Here is a 27903-nt window from a genome sequence, read left to right as displayed (position 1 = left end):
AAACCAGGAGGACCAGATTATACTTGTCCAAGTCAGTCGAGTTCAAACAATGATCTCTTAAAACTGCCATAAATATAGAAATTTCCGGTGCAGAACAATTCACTCATTTTCATTGGTCAAGTGCCTTTATATTGTCAACAAAATTGAAAATTTATTTGGCTTGAAGGAAGCAGAAACCCAAGACTGAATGCAAGGTAGTATACAACGTCGAGAGTTATGGCAGCAAGGGCTAAAAGGCAGTGTTGCCAGGTCTACTGAAATTTCAGTGGATCTACTGACTTCGAGTCGGTCTACAAAAAACAACACGCTTAACGTGAAAAAAGAACAAAACGCGCTTAAATCTACTGAATTTTTTGCTAGAAGAGTGGTTTTACATAGCGAACTCCAATTCACGTTTGCTCACACTGTCTGGTTGCATTGTAGCCCGCGTACGACTGAGAAAATCATGTCGTTTTGACACAGTGAGGGGTCTACGCGTTATCTGGAATCTGCAAGCAGTCACCTTTAAAAAAGCGAGCGGCTTCCCAAGCAAAACAATTTATAGCAAAGGCATTGCAGAAGTATGCATATTCCACAGGACACCCGGTAACATAGCAAACATGACAAGTTCCGATGAGCTTCGGTCGTTAGGAACTTTCGTTGTAAACCTCCTCTGCTTGCCGCATTCGAGTGCGTGCGTGGAACGGATATTTTCTGAGGTCAACCTCATGAAAACGAAACAGGTTTTGACAGAAACTATCAATGGACTGCTGCACACAGAGCAGCGACTGATAGGAGACAAGAACTTCACTGTGACTTAGTAGAAACTGAATGTACAGTATGAGCCAGAGTACGTGATCGAATGACGGTATGCAAGCACGTCTTTACTGTGTATACCATATAACATGTACATTTTACTTATTCTATCAGCTATATATTGTGATAGTTCGTGTTTAATTATCGTATGGCCCACTAGTTAGGTCGCCATGGAGCGTTTCGCCCTTGTTTTTCGTACATCTACTGAATTTTCTGATGCCGACCTCCTGAATTTCCGCTTAAGTGACCTGGCAACACTGCTAAAAGGGGAAAAGGGCAAACAGTCGTCGAGCGAACTTTAAGTCAACTTGAGATATCTCTTGCAGCCTCGACATTGAGAGTTTTGGAAAAGTTCAATAGACAAATCACCTTTACAATATTGCCTTAATTCACTTAGAGAACAGCTCCCACCATTTCTTTTTGCTGAATTTTCAGTTTTATTCTACATTGTTCGAAGGTCAGCAGGAGCAGCGTGCACTCATACTCTGTGACCACGTTGCAAAGCCTACGATGCAAGTATGGCGCAAAAAAAAAAAAAAAAAAAAAAAAAAACATAAAATAAAATAATAATTGTTATTATTGTTTAATAATTTCTTGAGTAAGATGAAAAGTACTTTTCTAATTATGTCTCCATGCATAATAGAGGTGTTCTTCTACAGTTCTGTGTGAAGCGTGTCTTTCTAGCTTGTTAACACCATTCAAAATTTTCTCCCTGAAATATGCACTTTTCAAGGATTTCCATGCTTTTACTATTTTTTTTACTAAACCTAAACCATTTTTTAAAACCTTTTTTTACTGCAAAGTAGTCCTAATGGATCTTACCCCTGCAAAATTTTGTTTTGGTAGATGTTGTAATTATTTTTATAAAAAATATCAAAGTTGAGCTAGAAGTGTTCCCCAGAATACTCAAAATCTCGAAATTTGTGGTAGATTCTTGAGACTCGGTAAGTAGGTGAACACTCACGACATACTGCCATGGGGAGCATGGTTTTTGCTCGGAATGCAAACTTCAGAGCCCTCTAGTGTCGGAATGCTTCAGTGTTTGAGGCTATAATACTTCGGATTTGGTATATAACGACAATGAACCCAATTTTTTTCGTGAAACTCGGCAATGGTTGAGCAGCATCGCCGTATCACTTTGCATGGAATGACCCTCCTGTAGTACTACAGTTGTATATTATAGTTTAGTATATTTTGAAATAGTATATTTTGAAAGTGAGAGATATGTATTGTTTCTTTTCAACAAAATGTTAACATACATGCTCTTAGAGTGCAGCCTCCTTTTCATTCACCTTTTATGTCACCTTTAATTAGTTACACAGCTACTTTGGTGCTATGTTGTCGTTATTACATATTAACCATTAAAAGAGCCCTTTATGCTACATTGTGGATATCTGGGATGCGCTGTGATATGCTGCATTCAGATTACATGTGCTGCTGGCATTGAGATGTAAAGGTGGTAAGGTGTTGTCAAGTCTCCCTGGCTTTCTTTGCTTCAGGTTCCCCAACAGTGAAATAAGGTTCCACCAACAAGAACTATGTGAACAGTAATGAAAGTTACACAACTGGGAGATAATCAACAGGTTGTAAACAAAAGGAACAGTTTATTCACAACCAATCAGGGGCTTCCCTAGAGAGGTCCACTTGCCCAAGAATGGTAGCATGAAACTCTCAGCACCTCCCATCCCCATACAGGACGCATTAGTGGAATCCAAGCACCCCTATTGTGTGCTCACTTCTGTCTTCCTCCTTCCCCGTTGTCATGAATTCACCTGTATGCACACAATTTCTGCTGTCAGGTGAGATAGGAAGTGGTTATGTGCGTGTTCATGTGACGCTCCAAGTCTAGCTTCCTACTAAGTCCTTTGGAACAGATGGGGCAGTGGAAGGGTTTCTCCCCTGAATGACATCGCAGGTGCTTGGTCAGGTTGGACTTGTGGCTGAACTTGCCTAGCATACAGAAAAAAGCAACTACGTTAGGCACATACTAGTATGATGCATATACAACTCTCTGTTCTCCTACGATCAAAATGAAGAAATGGAGCATGTCTCGAAGCTACACAGCAACTTGATAGCGTGCGATCTCAGAAACGTGATACAAATTAAAAATTCTTGTGAGGCACTGCTAAGCAATAAATGGCTCACAATACTGCAGTATGAACAGCATGTAGTTACTTTTCTAATTAATTGTTACTTCTTTCTATGTTGCTAAGCATCTACAATGCTACATTTCGACAGAGAAAAATAAATTATGGAAATAAGGCAAGAAAGTCTTGCATGACGAAGGATCTTTTGAAGTTGCTAAGGAACAAAAAATATAAAAAGTTTGTATAGACTAAAAATCCAGAGCATCTACTGGAATTCAAAGAGTTCCGTAATGATGTAAACTCGGAAATGAGGTGCATAAAAGCCTAGCATTACTACACTATATTTGCGTTTTTCTGACAGTTCATGTATAGATGTACTGTGTAAAAACTTGAACACAGTTCTAGGTAGGAAGATGGGCACACATTCCATAGAAAGCATTATGGCAAATAGAAAGCATTGTGGCAAATGGAAACATATTAAAAAGATTGAGGGAAAACGTCCCACCAAATAAGTTTAATAGATACTTTGCATCACTATAATCCCAAACATCTCAAAATACAAGCATTAATACCCCAAATATTACAAGCGACTCTATATTCCTTCCTCCAACAAATGAGAATGAAGTCATACCAGTTTTCCCAAAAGCTAAACAAACACTGAATGGACTAATATTGATTGGATGCATTTAGGATCAGTTAAATATCTTATAGATATGTTATCTCCATATGTATCACACATTTATAACTGCTCCCTCTATAATGGTGTTCTTTCCAATAATCTAAAAGCAGCAAAACTACAGCTCCCCTGTCCCCAACTCCTTCCTGTGGTCCTCTCTCCATCTGTACATATCTGTCCACCGCTCATAGCCACAGTTGCTTCGCGACGCTAACATGGAATCAAAAAAATAGAAAAAACTACAGGCCAGTTTCTGTCCTACCCGTGTCTTCTAAAGCAATCTTCTAAAGTGGCGATTCAACAGAACTCACGCTGTTGCACGCAAATGAAAAGAAAAAAATTCAGAATATTGATGACAGGCTTTTAGGATACTGGATCGCACACAATGGTTTACCTTTCTGATGACAACATATCTGATGCATTTAATACTGTTCCCTTCGTTGCTCAAGGAAGCATCCTAGGTCTTCTCTTGTTTAACATATACGTGAACGATATAGTAATACTAATATCAGACTGTGTGTAATATATTACCTACACAGATGATTGTAGCGCATTCATATCTGGTCCTAGTGCTGATGGTCTGATAGAAACAGGAAATGTTATACTTCTACATTGGTGGGCAAGTAGTAATTTGCTACGAATTAATCCTGCAAAAAGCAAAGCAGTTCGCTTTAGATCAAGATATAAATTTCTACAAAGAACGCATGGACTTCAGCTAGACTCCTCTGCTATTGAGATTGTAAATCAGGTAAATTTCGTTGGAGTATACTTCCACGAAACACTCATGGAATGCACAGGTTGACTCTGTCTCCTCCAAACTTGTGAGTGTTGTAGGTCAAATAAATAGACTTTGAAATATTCTTCCAAATACAGTTAAGCTTTAGTGTACAATACGCTGATCTGTCTATTCTCAATTGCTCATATTTAATATGGGGAATGACAACCGGGTCTTACCTGACAACTCTATAGAATATACAAAAGAGGTTTTTACATGGACATAATAGCAAACCTGCCTGTTCACTATTCTTACAGTGAGATTTCTAGACAATATGAAATAGTTCCTGTAGCAAAATTCCTCCAGTATAAATGCTTATGTACTGTTGGGGACACGATTAGCTAAAATCGTCTGTCAGTAGTTCCACAGCCCATATTAGCTTAGTTGTGCTTTAAAGTGTTGTGCCAATATTGTATATGAAGGTGGACCATGTGCTGCATGTGTTTTTTAGTCGAAAGAAATACTCATGCAACACCTGGACATTTGAGATGGAGTACATCACGGAGTGCTGAGTTTAGACAACCGTGTCCCCTACAGTACATTCAGGGTGTTTTTTTGTTGTTTGTTTTTGGGACAGATTTTTCGTTAAAAAACTAGAAGGGCTAGAGCCATGCTGTTTTCACTTCTATCATCTCTGGGCCGGCGGACGTTCTTGGCAACATGTTGCTCAACCGTCAAATGACTAATTACCTAAAAATCGTTAATTAGCTTTTTAATTATAAAAGCTACGAAGTTGTCCCAATGAGAACATCTGTTCCTTTCGGTGACCTGATATCGTAGCCGTTTTCAGAACAAAAATTTGTTTGGTAGATCGTCCGCAAAAATTTGTGAAGGAACACCATTTTTTTTCTTTATTTTGTTCATTGCGCATCTTCGGAGACCCGTCTTTCCTTCACCCCCAATGTGAGAGGGTGAAAGAGAGCACACTGTCGCCTCTTGCGTCCTGCATAAAGATTAAAAGAAAACAGAAAATGCAACCCAAGATCAGGGCAGTTCCGATAGCGTCACCCGATACACATGTTTTTGTTTTGTTTCCGCAAGTTAACGCTCATCTTCAACACATGAGGTGGCACTGTGGCGGTATCTTCGACGCATGAGGCTCCGTCACCCTCTCACACTGGGGGTGAAGGAAAGATGCGTCTCGATGCGCAATGAACAAAATAAGGAAAAAAATGGTGTTCCTTCACAAATTTTTTTGCGGACGATGTACCGAACGGATTTTTGTTCTGAAAATGGCTACGATATCAGGCCACCGAAAGGAACAGATGTTCTCATTGGAACAACTTCGTAGCTTTTATAATTAAAAAGTTAATTAATGATTTTTAGGTAATTAGTCATTTGACTGTTGAGCAACATATGGCCAAGAACGTCTGCCGGCCCAGAGATGATAGAAGTGAAAACAGCATGTCTCTAGCCCTTATAGTTTTTTAATGAAAAATCTGTCTCGAAAAAACAAACAAAAAAAAAAAAAACAGAAAAACACACCCTGTATAAAGCAGCATTGAAAATTACCAGATGGGGTCCCTGGCAAACCTGTGCCCTGAAATCAAAAGTTATCCTTTCAGGACAGATGTATGTTTTCTGAAATGGATAGTTTACTCCTCAAAAACGTATTTGAAAGCATTGTTCACCTGAGATACATCCTATGTACTAACATACTTGGTTTATATTCCCTTCTCTTTTTTCTCGACTATGTGTGTTAAAGCATTTCTGGCTATTGTTGATATTGTTGCTTGTATCATTTGTAGCACTTTGTTGATATACCTGTCTACCACACAATGATGCATAATTATTTGTGCTGTCTGGTTGATATTGGTAGTACTATATCATACTCATCATTTGTAGCATTTTTGTTGTTAACGCCCAATGAGTTGTTATCAGTGCTGTCTGGACTTGGTGGTTATTGGAATTTCTATTCCATATCATTTGTAGCTTTTGTTCGTTGTTATTCTTGTCTATGACCTCATGACATGCTCTTTCAAATTTTCTTTTTCTGCTGATTCTTAGCAGCTGCAAGCACTGTAGGAGCCTGGGGCCTTTGTAAAGCTAGAATCAGGTTTTTGTTCTAGGCTCCAATTACTTGTGCGGAAATAAATAGAAAATACAAATACAAAAATACTTGTCTGCATGCTAGAGTAAAAACTATAGTATATGGTGCAATGCTGGTTAATAACTCATTGATGTCTTAATGTGTTCAGTTAAGTACAAGACACCCTGAAACACAGCCATTTAGCTCCACTACAGAAATTTGCTGATCACATCCTTCTTGTTTTTGCACAACTGCACATATTGAAGAGACTGTATGCTGCCAAAACAAGAGCGAAGAATGGTGCTGTTGAACTGAAGCTGGCAAAGCACATTGCAGGTAGTGAGTCATTACAGACTGATCCCCATTATGCTGTCCTCTGTACAGGCGATACGCAGGGTATTCTATTCAAGTCCGCAAACGCTATGACCATCTCTGGCTGTCTCTGTGGAACCTGTCTTGTTACTGTACGTCATTTCCCAGCTTTACATGAACTTGAGTTTGTTCATATGCAGTAGCTTTCTTTTAGCCATGCTCTCCTGCTTTACTCGATTTTCAACTGCCCATAGGAACTTCCTTTGGTCTGTTTTGTTTCCCGTCACTTTCGCCATTAGCTGTTCCAAAGTTCCAAGGTGGCGTCCATCCTTCAACTTGTATTTTATATGCATTGAAGTTTCACAGCTTGTTACAGTTCTTATTTATTTATTTATTTATGTCATTACCTGAAAAGCCCAAGCGGGGATTACATAAGGGTACATTAGTTGGCAAAAAAATGAAGAATCAAAAGAAAAGGAAACAAAAACAACAGAAGAAACAGGATATACACACAGAACACACAATGTACAGTTTATCAGTGAAAAAGAAAAGAATACAAGCTACAACAGCTACTTTGTGTTTTGCACTTTGTCCACATCCTCATCCTCAAGTAAGTGCTACCTATGCTGGCTCCGTGGTTACCTGACTAAATGCTGCTGCATACTTAAGCCTGCCATGAACTGTCATGTACTCGGACACCCACAGTACTTAATAGTGTGCCTGTTGCAAAAATAGCATTTCTTATTGTCACAAGCAGATCTCAGAGGAGTGTCAAGGAAGAAGAATGAAGCAACAAGACAACAATGGTCAAGACTAGAAGACAACAAAACAACAACAAACAACAGCAAGCCTAGTCATGCCACTCACTGTTTCTACACTGTTTCTACACTGGCTACCCAAAGACAATAATGTGCTTCCTAACTGTGATGCAAAGAAATACTAACTCACTAAGACATACGTCGTGAAATGTAATTATGGTTCTGTGAGCCATTGTAGTCATTTGGGTATAATTATTGCAATATGGGTTACAAAATTTCTGATGCAGATGCTAGGTTTGTCGAACTCATATACATACAACACACAGGTTGGTTGGAATTCATGGAACAATGTCATTGTTTCCTGGCTCAAGAAGTTGTGAATATGAGCTAGCTGTGAACACTGAACACTCAGGATGACTGATAACCAAGCGACAGATAACTGAACCTTGCTGTCATTTGTGGAGTGACAGATTTCTAAATGTTGCAACCAAAGCATCGAGAACTGACGTCCGCACACCCATTACTTTGTAGTGCACTCTGCACTTTTTCTAGTCAAAAATGCGAGTTGGTTCCTGAACGGCAGTGTGTGCATTAAATGCACATTGCAGGAAGTAGTGCTGGTGGAATCGAGAATAGAACTGAATGTACCTACTGTGTACAGCATATACGGGTTGCAGTGAACCATCATGGTGAATGGTAATTGTAATGGCGTAGCTTATGACTTATAAAAATTTCATCTCCAAAAATTTCTCTGAGATTCACATTTTATATACAGGGTGCAACACGAGAGGCTGACCAAAATTTTCTGAAATTCGTCCATCATTTTTCCTTTGAAAGGGTTGATTCATATAGTTATTCCCGATGTAGCCTACTTAAATGTACTGTGTCAGCAATTAGTGCAAGTTTTAATTCATAACTTTCATAATGATTATTCTTAATTAGTGAAAATAGGTTGATGGTTTAATTGCAAAGTTATAGAGCACGACCTTGAGGTCTCGAATCTGCAAAAATGAAAACCACAGCGAGCTTCTGTGCTCCAGTATAATAGATGCAAATTCGCAACACCTTCAAGCATCCTGCGGATTTCCGTTTTTTTCCCATCTTCCTCTCGCTGTCACCCTCTCTCACTCTGATGACAGACCGTTCCTCAATGCATGGTGCATCTCGCTTTGTACTGCCAGGTGAAAGAGTCGACATCATTAGTATTTTTATTTTCTTAGTCTCCGCTAGAATCCACAGTGGAGAACCCAATACACTTACACAGTGGTATCTATGACAAATGATTTTGAAAATGCATGTTTGCTTGTCACAGTTATTACACTACCCAATTTATCACGTGACACTATCACATGGATACAAGAAGTGTATCTTGAAGCGTGTTGAGCAGGTCGAATAGTAGAGCAAACGATATTGGCATTCCCCCACCTGGGAGTACAATGCATGGGTGCACCATGTACGTATTGCAGCAGCATGTGGTCAGAGCGAGAGACGACGACAGCGACAGTAGGATAGGAAAAGGCGGTCACATGAAAAACAGAACTCTGCTGGACACATGATTTTGCATTTTTGCAACTTTTGCACTGCAGAACAGAAGCCCGCTGCGGTTTCAGTTTTTCGGGGCTAGAGACCTCAAGATTGTGCTCTCCAACTCTGCAATTAAACCATCAACCTATTTTCAATAAGTAGCAATATGAATTATGGAAGTGAACTGAAACTTGCACTAATAACTAGAGATGAGATGAATCCAGAATTTTCCAAACCCCAATCCAAATCCAAGGAAGGTCCTGCAAATCTTATGATTCTCGAATCTTTCCAATCATTTCTTTAAAAAAGAGTTTAAAATGCCAGGGGAAAAAAACACTTTAAACTGAAAAGTGTTTCGAAGCAGAATTTGATATCTTTGTTTGATGAAAAACAAATTAAGTAACAGTTCACTTTCAGGAGAAAACATGCCCATATACCCATACATGCCCATATATACATGCCCATATACAGTTTGTTAGTGTGTTATTTCAGCGTTGGATTTCTTCTTAAATGTACTTTATTTAACATGTTATTCGTCGACTACAGGAAACACGTAAACTCTCGAGTATGAATTTTTTCCATGAAACTGAGAAATAACCAAAGGCAAAACCATGTTACTTTTAAAGAGTTCCTGCCTGAACTCTGTTCAGTCCAGAGCAATGCAAACTCACAAACAAGAAAACACCCGCCGGCCAATCAGGCTTTCGGCGGACTCCGGAGGCGCCAATTCTAAAAAGAAACAAGCAAACATAGTTGGTGGTTTCAAAAGATTCGATGTGCCGTTTTGGGCACTGGGATTCGGATTCCTGAATCTCAAATCCCTGCCTAGGATTCGAGGATTAACGGACTAGGATGGCCCATCCCTACTAATTACTGACAATATTACCTTTAAGGAGGCCATATCGGGAATAAGTATATGCTGCAACTGTTTCGAAGAACAAATGATCCATGAATTTAAGAACATTTTGATCAGGTTTTCAAGATGCACCCTGTATTTTAAATTACTTGCACTCTCATCTGGTAGCAGTAATTTGAAGCTGGAATGCTGCAGCATAATGTACACCTGTACTCAATGTACCTAACAGGCCACGACAGTCTGGAATGCACACTGAGTGAAGAGGATTATCCCTCCTCAGAGAAATGAAATGTCCTTCAAGTGACATGGCCATTCCATACAGAGCCATTCTCACAGGCACTGTCCACTTGCAAATTGAAATTTTTATGCAAAATGCAGTGGTGCGGTGAGGGTTCCTAGTGCCCGGGGCGAAACGAGTATTATGCCCAGAAACAAGACCCATAACAGGATCGCATCAGAATCCTTCCCTCCTTCCTACCCGTCCAGTAGAAAGCGCTTCATAGACTTTGCGCTTCGATTGCTTCATTTTGAAAATATGGGGTCAGGGACTGATACCGGAGCGAAACTGACAACCACTTGGAACCCAAACTTTTTCAAGAACCGGAACCGGAACGTAACTGCAATTCACCATCCGCAACTAACCAATACCTTAACCGAAAGATGTGATTTCGGTTACTGGTTCATATGAATCTGTTCAAGCGTTAACGCCAACACCTTTGAATGCAATTTTTGTATCGCTTTACAACTCGGATTAGTGGTATTGCACGTGCTTCTGATAATGTAGATCTCTTCGGCACCTATTTTTCATTCAGAAATTGTGTAGACAACATACAATCGTATCCGCTTGGGTTGGACCCATAATCAGACGACACAGGCATCACATGACATGTATTGCGTATGTCCCTTATGAATTATGAAATGTATTGTTGTGATCATTTAAGATACCAAGCATAGCATGTTCTTTGTTTCCACGAAGAGGAAACCTGCCTGAAGGCACCCTAGAGGACATAATGATGGTCCGTTGTAACCTGCCATATATGGGGTGCGATGTATGGGCTTCCCTATAGCGGCATGTTCTGATGTCTATTATGCTGTTTCTGTACGTTACAAAAGTATGTTTTCTTGCATAGATATGATGCATTGTACTCTTCAATGGCTACGCTTCTCCTCAAAGTAAAGGGGAAACAGTTCAAGACGTTTTCATTAATATACAGGATGTGTTTTGTTCCATTACATAATTTTTATTAAAAAAACTAACACAGCAAATAGATGGCATTTCAGCAGGTGGGTTATACAGCCAGGCAGATGTCCTGTAGGACAGCATATGCAATTGCTGGATGACTAATCAGCTATAATTCATTAATTAACTTATTAATTAGATAGTCTTTTGGGAAATGTGGGAATTGCAGAATTGGAGCCAGTCATTACTCAAATCCATTCTCCTTATTAAACACCCTGAGAGGCGAACGTACCTCGAGATATAAATTGCCAAATTTCGCTATGCAAATGAGCCGAAACCAGAGCTGCGCAGAAAGAGTGACAGGCAATCCCGGTGAGAGGGCATGTGCTTTGGAGCGATGGAGCTGATTGGAGCAGGCTTTAATCTGAGACCGCTCTCCAACCCAGATAAGGTGAAGGCCGCGTCGTTGCTGCGCTGGAAAAACGTGTAGTTCAAGTTTTGGCTCATTTGCATAGCGAAATTTGACATTTTATATCTCAAAGTATGTTTGCTTCACAGGGTGTTTAATAAGGTTGGTGGATCAGAATAATGACTGACCCCAATGCTACCATATGGCACTTTCCAGAACACATCTAATTAATAAGTGAATTAATAAATACTACCTAATTAGTCGTCCAGTAGTTGCAAACGCAGTCCTACAAGATGTTCAGCTTGCCGTATAACCCATCTGCTAAAACAACATCTATTTGGTCTGCTAGTTTTTTTACAAACATTCTGTAACAAATAAAAAATACACCCTGTATACTTGCAGTGCAGTCCTGCTAGGCTTTTCGAATAAAATTTCCTGCAATAGATAAATATGTTCACTTTTACCCGTTTGCACTTTGTAGCTCATTTTGCGACATCCACGCAGCCAGCAGATACGTCCTAGAGAAGACCGAAACAACAAACGGGGGGGGGGTATATGTTTAATAGAAAGCAAAGAGGAAATGTCAGCCAAAAAGTACTAGTTCAACTGTTTGGTTACCGGTAACCGCATATATTATAACGGTGAATCCCGTAAACATCGCTGAAACCGTTTTGAGTTTCTGACACTAAACTGTAACCGTAACCGATATTCATTATGGTTTCAGTCCCGGGCTGCTGTCTCATCGCACACACAGCCTACTGCCGAAGTACACATGGATGAAATTTTACACCGGCGTGCTATATCGGACCTCGCTTCAATCGCCTCCGTCTTTGAGGCATCCAGAAGATTGTTCCAACAGCGCCCAATGTTACAATGTTAAAAAAATTTAGATTTTTTTCATGTGATAAACAGTTTCACTCTTTTCATTTCGAACTTTGTTTTTCTCTCTGTCGGTAATTTGCACCCCAAAAAATATTGCGCCCAGGGCGACCGCCCCTACGACCCCCCGCATGCTACGCCACTGGACAAATGAGTACTATACATAATGCTGAACTGTAATTTTTAGGTTTAGGTCAGATTTGTTCATTTATGGATGGCCCTTGGTACAGAAATGCAAAATTATTATTACATTAGAAAATTATTAAAACATTATTGCAGCAACCAAAAAGCATTGTGGCCGATCTCCCTCTCATGAAGCTAAAACAATCTCTTTCGATATATTACAAGAGGTAAGCCTAAGTTCACATTCTAAACCAAATGTGCATAGATGTGCCACACGTGTCAGTCAGGGCATCCAGTGATGGGCAAAGTACCTAAAAATTTTACTTAAAGTCCAGTGCCAAGTACCTGGAATCATTTGTCTTTGAAGTACAATACAGAGTACTTGTCAAATTACTTTAAAGCACTCGTAAAGTACAGGGTTCGCCAAGATAAACTTTGGGGTTTCTAACGAAGATAAAATAAATAAGAACAGCGTCAGAAAGCTAAAGTAGATGTTAGAGGACGTATTATGCCCCAAAATTGTATGTCGATACTGCCACTTGCTCCGTTTCTCTGCGGATAAATCGTGAAAATTAAAAAAACGCCTAATCGGCTATACTTGCATTCCACCTACTTTCCTCAGATAGCAACACGGTTGAAAGCGGCGGCGCACAGAACTAGTCTGCATTCAGTTCCACATGTTCGATGTCGTCTGCAACACCGCGCTCGACTGCTTCGCTATCTGACGGAAAGGAGCTGAACCACAGTTTGTGTTATTTATTTGTGTTTATTTATTTATTTGTGTTAAAATTGTTATATTTACATTTTGCGCGTTCCTGCTCTCCTGATGAATGATACCTTTGAACATTGTGTAACGGTCGCTTACTTCGCGTCCTGACGCAGCGTTCGGCATCGCCTGCCGTGTTTTGATTTCCTTTGTTTGTCTCAGCATGCCCGAAGTGATGTTTGTGCTCCTTATGTTCATAGCATGATCTGCGGCAATATAAACTACAATGAGCGTCAGCGGCTTCAGTACAACCGGACAGGTGTCATGCGATTGCAGCTCTGCTGCAGCTGTGGAGACCGCTTTATCATGAGTACTATGCTCAAGTCTTTTTCCTTCCTGTTTATAATTTAGAAATATGAATAGTACCGTGCTGTTACATGTAACGTTTGTCTGCCTAATGTGTTCCACGAGTTCCACGAGAACATGTGCACAGCGTTCCTTTCACGACTAACACCTGGTTTATGTTAATGCAATTTTAACGTTAGCAAAGCAACTTTTTGCACAACGTATGTTGTGAAACGTGTTTCTTGGTTTCTTGTTCTTTTAATCACCATGTACCAGTTAGTCCACGCACTCTCACTTTTGACAAACGTTCATTGTCGTGTTTCAGATCCTTCACACGAAAAACACAGGTTGCTCTCGAACCCGCATAGCGCGCCCGAGTACTCGTGGCGTGGCTCCTAACGGCATGTGCGTTCATTGTGGAGCAATTGTGCCTTTCAATTCATGTTTCAGTGAAGTAATATTGTGCTACATTGGTACACAGAAAGACTGCGAAGCAATATGTCAGACTCCGCAAGTGCCCCCTGTAAGGTGGATACACGGTAAAGGTGAGTGTCTGCGACATATGTGTGTGTTGAACTAAATGAATTACGTATGATACAGTCTCCTGAAGCTCTATACATAGCAAACCAGCTGATGATGGCTTCGACGGCTGCCCTGAACGCTTCCCGTTTTTCTCAACCGTTCCTATGAAGGCAGTGAGAAACTGTATCGGTGAAATACAAAATGTGTGTTTCAGAACTGCACAATAAAATGTTTCATGTTTATTTCAGTATCATGCAGCCTCTGTGGGTTTCATCATGGCAACTCCGATAAGCTTCCGAGTGGCTCAGTTCCGCTTGGAGTTGAAATCATTTCCAACGTTGCTATTTCGGTTGCAACGAACTGGGACCAGCTACAAACTGGTTTATTGAACTGGTACCAGTTCAACCTGGGACCAGCTGCAAACTGGTTTTTGAACTGGTACCAGTTCGGGCTGGGACCAGCTGCAAACTGGTTTCTGAAGTGGGACCAGTTTGAACCAGTTCCAGTTCAATAACACAGTTTGAACTGGTCCCAGTTGGAAAATTTTTCATCTGGACTGTACAATGCTCGCTGCAGGTAATGCTCGTTGTGACACTTTTGTTAAGTATAAATGATTTGTGCTATAAATGGTAAGCCCTTTTCTGTGTAAAACATTACGGCACAAGAGAAATTGATCGTTTTGTATAGCACGTGCATGTCAACATCTTATTGCTCTTCAATTGATAAGAAAGCTTGCATAATCCTTTATGTACAGGGTTAGTGAAGGTGGTGTGCGAGGTGTAGGTGGGAATGGATAAGTCACTGCTGTACTGCACTTGCTACTCTGTACTACGTGAGCTCTTCCATGGCAAACAGTCGTGACAGCAACATGACTTCATTTCTTTCTTTCTTCACATGAAGAGTTGTAGTATTTCTTTTTATTTCGCATTGTGAAACAACGCCACTCAAACATTCAATATGCAAACTATAAGTGTTATCAGTCAGCGTTGGATGATGATAGTTCTCTCGGGTGCAAACAAATGTATATTTATATGTGGCAACACCGTTAAGTGATACGCTATTTTGCACACCAACCCATAACAAAGCGTAAAGAGTTGTTGAGAGTTGAAACATTTTTCATTGGCATTCTTAGCAAGTGCATGTCATGAAGCATAGTCAGTTCATTGCTTACTCAAGAATATGAAACGGAACAGGCAAAATAATGTGCCTTGAAACGTGTAGAAGCAATCACCTATTATCTGCAAAGTATGAGTAGTCTTTCTCAAGATATCCATGTTCCCAGTGCACAAGCCCGTGTGCTGATCACTGGGTATACAGTAATATCAATCAAGAAGTCAAGCTTTAAACAAAAGTGCAATAAAGCTATGAGATTGAGATTCCACATTCCCTGCGCTGCACACTGCCTTGTGACATATAACAGGCTTTTCTAACAAAAAGAATGAGAGAAGGCCATAAGAGGTTAGGCAGCACAATGCAACACTTCACGTCTTTGTTGTTTGCCAAGCATAGAAAAAAGGTAAATATGTGAAATGAAGAATCTGTGCCTTCTAGTTTCTACACGTTCATCAGATCATAATTAAAACCCAATCATGAATCATGTAATGGTATGATAACTGCACTGAAAACTGAAAGTCGCAGTGAAGTCAGATCCTTTGAACACAGAACAGATTTATCTACAAATTACTGTGCTGCCTCCATAAGGTGTGTGCGTATTTTCATGTTCCCAACTTTAGACTGTTAAGAATATTAAGGTGGTAGCTATTCTGGTATATCAACAATTCAAGTTAGTCAGCAGTCTCCTAAATAGTCGCCATACCAGACAAAAAAGTTATTTAGTGACATGTCATTCTTTTTTGCTTTTCTGCATTACTAGTTGGGTACTTGAGTACCCAGCTGGTAATGCATGTACTTAAAGTACAGTACAAGTGCTCATATATGTACTTAAGAGGGGATTCCGGCAAATGCCTATCGCCAATTCACAATTTTTTCGAATGTAGATGGCACGGCACGAACATCCAGGTTGAATCCGGGTTGAAGCCTGGTGAAAGCCGTAACCAGTACTCTTGTTTCGAGTAACTCACTCCTCCGTGGGATTGTGTTATCCCATAGCGTTATCCCATATTGTTATCCCATATTAACACGCGCGACCTCCTTGGCTTCTGAGGTGTAGGGACCTCACGTTCTGTTTGGGTTGCCAAGGCCAACTGAGCTAAAGAATAAAGGAGGTCCTGATGAAGGCGCATTCTTCCTTATTGTTCCTTCGTGGACTTGTCTGGGTTATGTTGCCTTAGCTTTACACGTCTGACATTTTCTATGCCATGCAAAATCCAAGTGTTATGTGTTAAGTGTTAAGTTCTATGTTGTTCCAGCCTCAGATCATCAGTTTATCTCTTGTCCAAGTGTTATGTTTCATTCGCCCGCACTTATTTATATGCACCTAAATCGTAATCAGTTTCTTTGACGAACCTATAGTCATCGGGAATTGGGATACATCACTCTAGTGACACTAGACATATAAAAAAACTCGAAATCCCGATAACAGGGGGTTTAGTGATTTGCAAGGAATTTTCTTTGGCACGGAGTTCTCACACTGAAACATTTTACAGACGGAACGGAATGTCGCGAATCCAACTGCGGTATATGGACAGAAAAAGTGTGGGGTATTGATTGATTAAACATGTGCACTGGTAATATAAAATATCTTAACTTATAAAACATGCACACACAAATACATGTAGCTAAAGGGAACTTTCCAAAAATAGAGGACGGTGTAGACTGGAAATGGCATACATTGCCGACTTATGCTGCCTGTTGGACAGTCGACCACCCTGATACCAAAAGCAGAACTTTACTTCGCTATAACATTGTTCTCTAAGAGATGACCTTCAGTATGTAAGACCTACCTAATTCATTAACACAAGCCGTTTTTCGCTAAAGTGTAACTTACTAAACTATGACATCTTCGCCAAAAAGGCTCACTAAACCAAAGGGGGACACTAAAAGGGAGCAATGGATTTTGTGGATTTCCTGTTTTTCATGTTTTCTTTTCTTTCTTCTTCATATCGACTTGCACAGCCTAGAGACACCATTGGTTGGCGCAGGACCATTCCCCCCCCATTCCAGCTCGGATAATTTTTTCCAGACCCATTCTTTCCCGGACCATCATTCCGAAACCCTGCTGACAAAAACTGGTAATCTTTCTGTTTTACAGCAAATAGGGAATGTAACCATATCGAAAAGAATAATGAAAAAATGTTGTGGGAACAGTAACTGTGAATACAATCTGTCAGTGTTTTCTGGTCATGGTTGATTTCAATTTACATGGTGCTTGAATCCTAGATAGCAATGTATAAATGTGCAGGTGCAAACAGTAGATGTTTATCAAACCCACCTTGCATCACAAAACCAATGCGTTCATATTTTCTCTCATGTGCCTGAACAGTATGTAATAGACGAATGAGTAGGTATTCGCTTTTAGACACAGCTGAACAGTATGTCTTTGAGAAAGCTCTCCTGGGGTCCTCCATCCCACTCTCCCATTGTTTCCCTTCGAGCGACACTGTGTTGCTCAGTCTTGCCAAATGTTCGGGCAAAACCAGTTTAGGATGGGCTGGCGGAATAGTGGTCCTATGTTGCGGAGTGACATCTACTTCTCCTGTTGCCCGCGATGTGCTGCCAGCAGAGGTGGGCATCCTTACGAGGGCAAATTAGCGTGAGGATGCCCTCACCCTCACGTCACCCTCACCTCACGCACGTTGAGGTGAGGTGAGGTGAGGAAAAATTTCTAAAAGTGAAATTGAGGTGAGGGGGGTGACGAAGAATTCTCAAAAGAGAGATTGAGGTGAGGTGAGGAAAATGTTTCGAGACGGAGGTTGAGGTGCGGCGAGGAAAATATTTTGACAAGGACGTTGAGGTGAGGTGACAAAAAAATTTTGAGGAGGAGGTTGAGGAGATGTGGAGCGGCTACTTTCAATTGCACGATCCCCTAAAAGGGCACCAAGAGCCAGCTTCTTCTATTACCTAGGGAGCAGAAATGTTTTTGTACTGTGGCCATAGGCTCTCTACACTAAAATGTGTTCGCTGTAAGCCCGTTACTTTCAGACTTTCAGTTGAGTCAGATACATGATAGACGTGTCAGATCAGGTACATGTGCAAGTGAATATAGCTTATGTGTGCTTTACGTATTTAGCTAAGGTTGCAATACAATCGAACTAGTGAGCTGAGTCACATACATGATGTGAGACACATGAACAAGTCAATATAGTTCCGTGTGCTTTGAGTGTTTCGATTTCAACAAAGCCAGCCTAGTCAGTCTGTAAGCAGATGTCTTTCACATATTATAGGGACCGTGCGACACCTAAAGGGGGCGCGCTGCTCCGTCGCGACAGTACCGCCAGTGGCGGTCTTGGAAGTATCCGACGTGATACCACGACGCCCGTTCTATGCATTCTCAAGTGGAACCGTAGCTTGCGTGGCGACCGCCGTAATTAGAAGGGCTAATTTTTGAAGTGCAAATAATGCGGAACCTTTCTGGGGCGCGAACGAAGAGACTGGAGACAAACTGCACAGAAGCAACCACCGTATTTATAATGTATCTAACAGTGCGGAAGGAGAACAGCCACTGGCGTCTGTCTGGTCAAAACACCTGTAAGTGATACGTCGAAAGAATTGTTATTTGACGCCTCACAAAATCCTGGCTTGCTAGCGAAGGCTATATACGTGTATTTCTCTGACTCCAGCCATTTGTAATATCATGTTGTTGACAGAGTCTTGTATTCCTTTCGTCCTCTTTGCACACACATACCTTCGTCACTGAAATCTACATCGTGCGTCCGTTTTATCCATACAAATAAACACGTAAGGTCACAACTTATTGTCTGAACTTGTACTGCAGTGTTTCCAGTATCTTCAGAGACAATAACGCTAAAGAGATCCTCAAAGAAGGAATTCTATGAGTTTTTAACTCGGCTACCGCCGTAGGCTTGCGGCACGACAGCTGTGAAATGGTCGGTGCGTAAATACTAAACCTTTTCGACAATGTAGAACTTCCGTTCTCACTGTGAGACTCTTCAACCAGATTACCGGGAGCAATATCAGCTCTGGGCACTGGCGATGAAACACCTCAATCATTATCTCGAAATAGGTTGCCGTTTGGTCGGTGCATTTGACGGTGATACAGTATCCAGCGGCGTTTCACCGTCAAGAAAGTGGCAACTGTAAATCATTGATCATTTTGCAGGTCCTCGTTCAGTTTCATTGAAACTAGAACAAAAGAAATAGAATATGTTGTGCACACCTCATGCAATGGCCGAACGCGCGTCACAAACGCTATTCGCTGCGAGTCTAGTGCCATCGGTGGTTTTGGAAGCATAGAAATCACGAGAAATGAAACATCTGGTCCCTAATGAAGAGTTCTTTTAGGTGCTGACACAGTTAGCGATGCAACAGTTCCAGTGTGGCAAAAAAAGACGCCCGCACTTCACATGTAAACAAAGCTGGCTACCCGGCGCCTATCACGCAAGGTACTTTCTCCGGAGGCCGCATCGCGGTGCCACCAGTTTGTCGTACAGTCCCTATAGTACACGATTGTACATGACAACCAAAGACCTTACCAGAGACTGATATAAGAATTGGAGGCAATAACACACACTTTAAGTGCAAGAAGCGCAAATACTGCCATATATTCCATATTGACACAAGTTGAACCATTGAGCTTTTAGTACGGCACTGAAGTTAAATGAAAAGGCACAAGAGGTATACATGTCTGCATAAAGTAATTTAGTTAGTAAGTGAACACATAAGTCACTATAGTAATCCGTACAGAACGTCTACCTGATTGCTTCAAAACAACGGTCTTGAAGAAAAGGTCCCCGAATTTTGGCTACAAATGAATACGTCTGCTATTTAAATAATATTGGTCGATAATATAAAGTCATAACAGACAAAAATGAAAATGTACAAGTAATTCGAAGCACAGCTGCATATACCAGCCCGAAAACGACTTCCACAGCTCCATTATCATTCTCGCTTGAGAGATACTTGATAAAAGCCATTCCTGCTTTGCCAGTATGAAAAACAAACAACTCAAAATCGTTCGGTTTGCGCAACTTCTCTACCCATGTGCCCTACGTCCAATTTTTACTGATTTTACATGTAGTAGATACTTGTTGCAAGAAGGACGAACCAAGTAGGTTGAGAGAGAGAGACTGCTTTAAAAACTCTCAGTTTCTCTTCCATTTCCCCACAGTCTTTCATAAAGCTATCGAACAAGACTGGTTTCATCAAAATCAGTTCAATTGTTATCTAGTACTAATCCAAAGTTTCTCCCATAGAAAATGCGTGGGGCTCTGCATGACGTATCCTCTCTTGAAGCAGTATTTGAGTACTTCAAGTAGTACTTCCCATCACTAAGGGCATCACTATTCATTAATCTAGATAGGTGCTGTGTACAATATATGCTACAGTAAATTATGTAATGGAAATGCATTGAGCAACTTACAATATTAGGGTCTGTGATGCACAGTATATAGCAAATGTAATAAGGTAGTACAAGCAATTGTCTGTGGTCTGACAGCATTTCTACAGCAGTGACTCCGTGGTTTTCAAGGTTTCTAAGTGGCACAGAATACTGCACCCACAAAAATCAGAGGCAATGAGCAAAATTTTGTGCGTCTTCACATAGTGTCTGAAAAAAAAAGTTTTACTTTGCACACACCTTTTGATTACTGCTGATGACAGCATGATGGATGAACAACGCATCAGGGGTATTTTTAATTTTGTGTTACCTTGTCTGCAGGCAAGGTAATGCTACACCCATAATATCGACCCTTCAGCATTAATGCAACAGGAAACCTGTTGGGAAGAAGAAAGCAGAAATGACATACGAGGGCAGAGGTGGCAGTGGAAAGGGCGTTCCCCCGTATGCGTCCGCTCGTGAACCTGCACATCTGTCTTCTTATCTGAGGAATACGTGCAGAAACGGCAGACAAAGCGCAAGAGCCCAGGCAGAATCGACCTTCGGCGTCCTCCTGCATGAGCAGTTTGGTCAATGGCACTGCCTCAACAGGAAAACTGTGAAAAAGGCATATTTCCCTGAGTTTGAGGCAACGCAACAACAGAGATGAACATTATGAAGTCTGTCCTGTCCCCTTTGTAGTGTCTTCTATCTTCTTGTGTTGCCTCAAACTCATGAAAATATGTTTTTTTTCATCTCTACACCAGTTAGCTTGCCTTATTCTACTTTGTTCAACGAGAAAAATTGTGTTCCACATACGAGTAGGATGAAGTTTAGAATGTTTGAGTGTTTGAGCAACATTACTATGCACACGATAGCAGGACATGCAATGGTACAATTCTGAAGCAGCACAACATCTTGGCCCAATACTGAGTGCATATTGCCAATACTGGTCCAATAATGGAGCAAGCTTGCACCAGCCTTGTCAATATCAAGCTAATATTGGGTCAATATGTTTTACTGCTTGGGTTGTGCTTTCATGGCAGCCGTGCTTCCTCTTGGAGCTTGTTGGAACATTCTTCCTCTGACAAGGGCCTCCTTATCTTCAACTTCCTTCATTCAGGTGCGCACCTGCAAAAAACTGAAAAAAAAAAATTAAAGGTGGCATTATCCAACAATGTTCCCGCATCTAGGTATGCATGTTGAGCATCTGATTATCAAGAAGATACGAAGGCAGAAAAATAGGCGATGTCAAGTTGCCGGTGTTGAGTAAATCAAAGAGTGATATTAAACGGTAGGAGCAACTTATTTATTTACACATGGTAACGAGACTTTCGTGCACGAGACTGCACTTCTTCAGGTTACCTGATTATCACTTCATAATTGACTGAAGCATAATCAAAACTGCTTCCATAGAGATGAAGTGGTTCACTTTCTACTTTGAGGACAGCAGATATCTTTGCACCAGCTCCTGGTCAGGATGATCGCTTTCCACATTGAGACTAGGACGTGAATCCTCGCACTGGCTGTGCTGTCTAGGACATTTTCCCTGGGTTTCCTGGCAGACTTTCCATACTAATGTCAGTACAGTTCCCCTGAAGTCAGCCCAGGATGCATACTAACCCCCCACTATGGCCCTTTCCTTCCTGCTGTCCTCTCTACATCTGTCCACATCTGTACGCCACTCATAGCCACAGTTGCTTCGCGGCGCTAACACACAATAAAAAAAAAAAGAAAAGAAAATCAGAGACACACACACACACACAAGCGTGGTTCAGCTTCACTTCCTGTGCAGCACATATTCTTTAAAATAATATTTTAGTAACCTCATTTGGTACGTGAAATCCAAATACGATATTATGGCATGGCTCACGGTATGTACACTTTACGCGGTGAGCAAACTGAATGAAGCTGATAATTGATCATTTACGGCTTTACGTTGTGAGACAACTATGATTATGAGCAGCACCACAGTGGTCGGTCTGTGGATTAATATTACCCACTTGACGGTTCTTTAGCATGCACTGAAATCTCAGCACCGGCACACGGTATTTAACGTCAGTCGCTGAAGAGAGCAAGCATATCTAAGAAACTTACACCCTTGAATGAAGCTGAACTAGTTTTCTTCAGATATATGTGCTTTGTTGTTCAATAGCAAAACTTTTCTGTATAGTTTGGGAAGAAAGCCACGTTCCCCTCCTAAGCACAACCCCCTTTGCTGAGGCAATACCTCCGGGGCATGATCACCCTGGAACCAGTCCTCAGAATTCACTGTGTGGGGCACAGTAAAGAACAAACAGCAAACACTTTTCCTGCTCAAAGCCCAGAACATAAATCATGAACAAGTGCCTGCAAATTAGTAACTACCCCTTCAGTTGTGGCATTTCCTTGATAAGACTGTGTGTGCACTTTCTGCCACCTATTGTACGTGTTTATGAGCTCATTTTACACATGCGTGTTAACATGCAATAATTATGTGCTTACATATTTCTAAAATGTGAAGTGTCTTACTCTATTGATGTACAAACATACCAAAGGCTTCAATATGGATAACAGACAATATACAGTACGCATGACAACATTTTCAATCTTCAAGTTTTATATTTCTTCCAATCCTGAACCGATTTTCTAATAAATCTTATGTGCCCTACGATTTTTGTGAACCAATTTGCTCTGCACGACACCCTGCAAAACAAGATTTTGGGTTCAGAAAAAGAAAAATGTATGATGTAGAATGAAAGTTACCGAAAGGGTTGGATAAACCTCTATGGGTTATTATCTCTTATCCACAAGACAGTAGTCAAGAAATTCAGTGAGACGACAAAATACTCCGGTTGATCATCAGCTTCAGTGGAATGGTTAAGATGATCACTTTCCACACTGAGACTGGGGAGTGACTGATTTCCCAATTTGCCATTTTAATGTTAATGCTGACCAAAAAAGCAAACTGTAAGCTTAAACATTGACGTGACCTTGCTTGGTTTCTGTGGAAAATCGTTTCACTGTAGTGAGTGGGATTCGAACCAGCGTCCTTCGGTTAACACAGAGCTATGAACCAGTTGCTGCATGCATGATCACAGCATCACTGATGGGGCATATGCAACTTGGAAAGACTGCACACAAGCTTGCTTCATCATGTGGCTCCAAGGCCACGTTAAGCCAAGGGTGAAGGTTAAAAGCAAGGTCAAAGCTCAAGCGCCACTCAATCCGTGACTAAGCACAAGTGCTGCACATCCACGGAAAAGTCATGCCGAAGTAATCAAGAAGCACAGACAGCAGAAAACAGCTCAAACAGAGCTTGATGCTTGTATTGCACATCTGTGAAGTGTTATGTATACTGCGGAACACAAGTTTGCCCAGAGCGGACTGCAAAATTTAATTGCCAAACCAAGTGGGAAAATGTAATCTAAGGGGAAGAGTGACAATGAGTAGACAAACAGTCTGGGCTTCGGCAGATATTTTTAAACAGATGTTACACAGTCCAATGCGCAATTAACCCAAGACGTAGTAACCCAGCATCTTGTCACAAACTGTGTGTTACATGTAGAAGACGTGACCCCGAGTTTGGGGTAAAGACGCAGGTGACACACGTCGTCGTCGTCTTGCCTACTTCATATGTCGTCTGCGTCTTTATCCCAAACTCAGGGTCATGTCTTCTACAACCAATAAATAAGTTCATCAACTTAAGTCTCGGATGCACGGGTGTTGATTCTGATAATGTGCTACACAATAGATATTGACAGTGACTCTCTCCATGCACTCAACAAATTTGTTAACAGGCTGTCCTGTAGACCATGACCTCCTCAGAACATATACGGTACTATTGTCTGTCGTTAACAATGTAATAGTGTGAACTCTCTTGCCAAAAAACCTTGAGGATATGAAATAGAGAACTTATAGGGAAAATTTGCTGCCTGACATCGTTGAAATAAATATGTTTGGAAGGAGCATTTGACTCCAAATAGCTCTCCTGCGAGGCCATTCACTCGAAATCGGCATATTTAAAGAGTGATTAATATTTTCTTTTCTGTTTTGTGATGTGTCAGCTCCTCCTCCTCATGTATTCTCTGCAGCGGGATGCAAAGAATTCTGCAGCAGGAGAGGGAAGTCATGCATCAAGGCCACACCAACATTTCCCCACACAGACATCGCACATACATGTATATCTTTCTGTGTGCAAATTTCAAACTGTGTGGATTCCAACTATTTATAATGATGATAATAAATTACTAGGAGCTCGAGTTGGCAAAACGTGATGCAGGAATTTGGTACAGGAAATACACTACAAGTGTAAACAGATATCTATGGATTGATGCTTGGGGTGTGAACTATTCATTTAAAGGTTATTAAATAAATGAGAGCTTTATAGCTTCCTACAGGCTGTGCTGGCAACAATGACATCCACGTCTCCTCAAGTAATCATGTGAGAATACAAAATAGAAGAAATGGCTTCTCTTGGGGTGTTCAGAGCAGACGACCTTCAAAACATAGAGATAGGGTGGCTGTCATCTCTTAGAAGCCTCAACCCCCTTCCCTCCCTCTTGACTTCAAAGGCAAAGGGGAAGGATGACTGTACCCAGGCAAAGACAACTGCTGTGCTGGACATCAGTAAAACCTTGGTAGATGAGGAACCATACACACAATATTTAGGGTGGCATGCACGTGACTCTGCAAACAGGTATTTTGCCTGTCCTCTCACACAGCATTCTCAATGAGCAAACATCAATGCCACATTTCTTGAGGAGGAGGCGCAACTGACACACAAGTCACATTCAGGGCAGCCTGTGCATGACCCTGACTGCAAATGGCCGTTTGCCTGTATGCCCACCTACTGGTCTATTCAGTAAGACGTCAAGTTTTTCAGGGTTTTGTTAAAGTGAAGTTTTAAAAATGCCCAACAATAGGCATCTGGTACAGAGCCGTAGCGATGAGGGGCTGAGAGGGCCGCCCTGGGCACCCTCGTCAGAGAGGGCGCCGAACTGCAGGCTCCGGCAGGTTGGTTGGACAGTATAAAGTGGAAATGAAGAGAACTAGAATTTACGATCTTGGCAGTGCACGTAAGTGTTTTCTTTCCTTTGTTTACAGAGCTTCTGACGGCAGTGAGACGGGAAGGGCGCTTCACGTTTACCCTGCCCTGGGCACAAACTCGCCTTGCGACGGCACTGATCTGTTGTTACGATATATTTATGCGAATTTCTCAAAAAATATTTTGTTATTCCAGAATTAAACTTTCCCTGTTATTTATTTCTGGTACTCATGAATAAAATTTTCGTGAAGATTCAGAATCATCTGATCTTCGTGAGACTGCAACAAAAACACTGATTACTACATAACACTAGCAAAATTACTGCATATAGCTGTCTTAAGTGAAGCATATTCCTGTAGAAAATGCCAAACGTTCAGAGACGCACATGCTCAGAAAGATCCTTTCCAAACGATTTACCAATGGTACAGGTCAGAAGACCTCGAAACTTAACTGAATACTTTTTTCTCTTTCATTTTTATTTCATATTTTTTTATTTTCATATTTATAAAAAAAAAATATATATATATATATTCTGCAGATACAAAACCGTGGAAGTTTCATTCAGATCAACGAAGTAGAAATTTGCATTAATATACCATTACTATGCCAATGGTTTGGCGGACAAGCAAAACAGCTGTTTGCAGCCATGGCTACGCACACATCCCCCTGAACATGATTTCAAGGTTTCCCTGAAGTTGAACAGAATGGCTGTCTGTGTTCAGGTTCAGCAATCGCCACTCTGCCTCCCATATTTGGAGGACATGACCCCTACAAAGCCCAACAAAATTTGAAACTTTGTTTCGTTTTACTTTGTCAACAATCGCGTGATTATTTTAGATGTAGTAGACGTCTTTGCCAGCACTGTGCATCGGAAGCTATGCAGCTGGTATTAATTTCATTTACCTAAGGAATAACCATGGCACTTTGGGGCAAGAGAATTCACACTGTTGCATTGTCAATCACGGAGAACAGAATGGCATCTGTTCTGGGTAGGTCATGAGTCTAGGGCTTCTGGTTTTCGGTGTTTATATTTTCTGAGGTATTATAAGATAGGGTGAAAGGAAGTGACAAAGAGAAGTTATCCTGTTATTTCATTATGGTATACGCCAATTCATTCTTGTATTACTGTAATTTTGTTTGCCGTTCATATTTGCCGCGTTTCCGGTGATATCTCAAAAGTTAAACACTGAAAACCGGAAACCCTAGCTCATGGCTTACGAGAACGTACCTTTAAAGGCTAGCTGCATCAAATTTGGTGAAAGTGCTGCGGAAACCCGTCGCAATTTCTGAATGAACGACATACACTAAAAAAGAGAAACACAACTGCCTAAGGCTAGGAAGTGTGATGGGTACGTGAAACAGATCGTGATGACCTTGTCAAAATAGTGGTTTGCAAAACCCTGTACTGCGAACAAGTTATTTGTGCAAGTGAGTGCAAGGAATTGGGCGTGAAAATTGGTCAACTCCGAAATTGGAAAAACAGCCTTTGGTAGGCGTCACCATTTCAAAGTTGGCTTCACCTCATTATCGAAACGGATTTGGGAAGGCAAGGCAAGCTGCAGGAGCCACACTAAATAAACTTAACTTTTCACTAAACTAACCAAGTTGTAACTGACAGCTTGTAAAACGCGCTGAAAGAAACCGAAGTTGGGTAAACTGCGCAATAAAAGTATGCGATATTTTCTAATACATCCTCCCCGTGCCAGGCGGCATTCAGAAGTAACCACTGATCACACACACAATGAATACAAAAAACAATTCGTCGCTAACTCATTCATGAAGTTGATTGAATCGCTACAGCGGAAGAACAGTCGAAACACACACACACAGGCCCACAAAATCATTATGGTCGGCGCCATGTTAGAAAGCGATAACGATTCGTGAGGACCAATGGGAGGAGCACCGTATGTCTTGGTATGGCGCATGTTGGTTACCATGTTGGTTACCTACGAAAGAAGCTCTCAAGAATCATAGTATTCAACAATCAATGACAATGACTAATGGCCGTAGAAGTCGAGTGTTGTAATATTAATTTTTAAATTCTACATGTCATGTTCGCAGTGATGTTACTGTGCGATTTTATCCAATTTTACTGGGTATCACTTTAAACAAGCCGTTTTGTGAGGTAGGGACTGCGGCGTTAGCCTCGCAAGTGCAATCACTCTTGCAGCACTTGTTACGTTATGCGCTCTTCGTGCACAGCACTTCGAATTTCTGTAACGAACTGCGCCGACAGCTGAACAACTGCAACACACTCGTAGAACACAATACGAATGCCAATGGATTATGGAAAAGGCCAAACGAGAACCATATACAGCGTCAGTGCCTCCTCTATAGTCTCTGTGCCTGTCGAAAAGGGAGGGAACAATAGGCCGGCGCCGTTGGGGGTTGGGCTTAGTACCGCGCTCGCCCGCCAGGCGCAGCTGCCGAAACAGGGTGGCCAGAGC

At 41.2% G+C, this 27903-nt stretch overlaps 1 long non-coding RNA gene across 5 annotated transcripts; it reads right to left on the bottom strand.

Annotated features, from left to right (window-relative positions):
- Nucleotides 1–2366: 2366 nt before the first annotated feature.
- On the bottom strand, nucleotides 2367–27587 carry LOC135394335 (uncharacterized). Of its 5 annotated transcripts, none has more exons than XR_010422845.1 (3): nucleotides 27058–27574; nucleotides 20861–26760; nucleotides 2367–2745 (listed from the first exon to the last, which is right to left on the bottom strand). It is a non-coding gene; the product is annotated as an uncharacterized LOC135394335 (long non-coding RNA). The 5 variants fall into 5 exon arrangements; XR_010422848.1 differs by having other exon boundaries at nucleotides 20861–21571; nucleotides 26685–27414; XR_010422846.1 differs by having other exon boundaries at nucleotides 20861–21571; nucleotides 22528–27413.
- Nucleotides 27588–27903: the final 316 nt, after the last annotated feature.

The sequence above is a fragment of the Ornithodoros turicata genome, chromosome 5 (assembly GCF_037126465.1).
Source record: "Ornithodoros turicata isolate Travis chromosome 5, ASM3712646v1, whole genome shotgun sequence".
Classification (NCBI taxonomy): Eukaryota; Metazoa; Arthropoda; class Arachnida; order Ixodida; family Argasidae; genus Ornithodoros; species Ornithodoros turicata.
This window is presented reverse-complemented; position numbering and strand designations above follow the sequence as displayed.